Here is a 1,586-nt window from a genome sequence, read left to right as displayed (position 1 = left end):
GTTTTAAATTTGGTAAATACCATGAAGCTAGAGCCTCCATTTGAAAGCTTGAGAGGCTGGGAATTTTGATAAAAAGCCCACTCTAAGTTCCCATATATCCTTCATGCACTTTCTTGTATCATTTGTGTCATCAGATTTGAGGCCAGGTCTTCATCTCACATGTGGCCCCTGGCCATTACGCCCTGTAACCGTGGTGGTTCACCTTCGGTGTCATGGGCACACTGCCTTTCTGAACATTTGCTTTCCAAGACCTCTCCTTCTCTGTTTATGTGCATAAACTCATATTTCTCCCCATCCATGAAGCCTTCCTTACATGACCACTGAAGGCTTCACTGAGTTCTCTCTTCCTTCTGAATTTTTAGAAATGGTAAATCGAGTGGCACAGACTAATTACAGTGGGATTTGCATGCCTCATTTCATATTAAAGATGTTCTAACCTTCCCATTCCATTTCCTTGGAAGAATGTTAGAGGACAACCACTTTTTTTTTCCTGTTTGCTTGTGCTAAGGGTAGATAGAACCGTTCCTCCAGGTATCAGTGGTGGTAGTTCTGCTAGGGACTGGATTATATCTCCTGCCAGCTTTGTTTGTTTCTTCATTTTCCAGGTTGTTTGTGTTTTATTGATGCTGGTGCTCAGGCCTTGACCGGTACCGCTGTGGCTGGTATAGCCACTCACTCCTTCCGCTGCTGCTTCTTGGTCTTCAGGTCTTCCTTGTGCTTGTTCAGCCGGTGGTGCATGGCAGGTGTCTTCTTGGGCTGCAGATCCAGGGTTACAAGCTGTACTTCTTACCCTTGTAGAATTTAATTCCTGACGTTCTCTTTCTGAGTCTGGTTGATGACAGTGAGAACATGAGGGATGGATTTGTGAACAACTCAGATCTTGGAGAGCTTGGAAGCAGTACCGCCTATCACTATGGCGCCACACAGCTTGGAGCTCCACCTTCAGGTCTCCCGGCTGTTTAAGCAGCTCCTTCTTCTTGCCACGAAGGTCTTGAGCCTTAATCTTGGCCACGTCTGTACAATTTGCCACTGCCATGAGGGAAAGAGGCCGAGGGAAAGAGCTCTCATGTTTACTCTGTATCCCTGCAGTTTTTAATGTCTTGCTTGGCATGGGGTGGATGCCTTATGTATACTTACTGATTGACTAATGGGTTAATTCTAGGACATAACCATGCTTAACATGAAACCAATATGTGGAACACATAATTTCAGAATTATAAGGTAAAGTGAAGTAACTGTTATTCTGGAGTACACAACACATGTTTCAGGACAGAGTGAAGCATACCTTCAAATAATAAAATTATGGCTAGTATTTATAGAGTGCTAAGGAAGCATGTATTGCCCAAGCTATTCTAGATGTCTGCCTGTGAGGTAGATACTGTTATTACCCCTTTTTAGAGGCAAGGAAGTCAAAGCACAAGTATTAATTTTAGAATTGGAATTTGAACCAATTAAATTTGGCTTTATACTCAACGACAGCATTTAATACCTTCAGATCATTGGAACATCATGGCTTATAGCAGTCAGAAACAGCAGTAAGACAAGTTTCCAGGAAGTCTGCAGCAGGGTTTACTGATAGAGTAAGC

The 1,586-nt window shown here is 43.1% G+C and overlaps 1 pseudogene; it reads right to left on the bottom strand.

The window, feature by feature from the left end:
- Nucleotides 1-672: 672 nt before the first annotated feature.
- On the bottom strand, nt 673-1,111 carry LOC122226012 (annotated as a pseudogene).
- Between the last annotated feature and the right edge of the window lie 475 nt (nt 1,112-1,586).

Source organism: Panthera leo, chromosome C1 (genome assembly GCF_018350215.1).
Source record: "Panthera leo isolate Ple1 chromosome C1, P.leo_Ple1_pat1.1, whole genome shotgun sequence".
Lineage (NCBI taxonomy): Eukaryota > Metazoa > Chordata > Mammalia > Carnivora > Felidae > Panthera > Panthera leo.
This window is presented reverse-complemented; position numbering and strand designations above follow the sequence as displayed.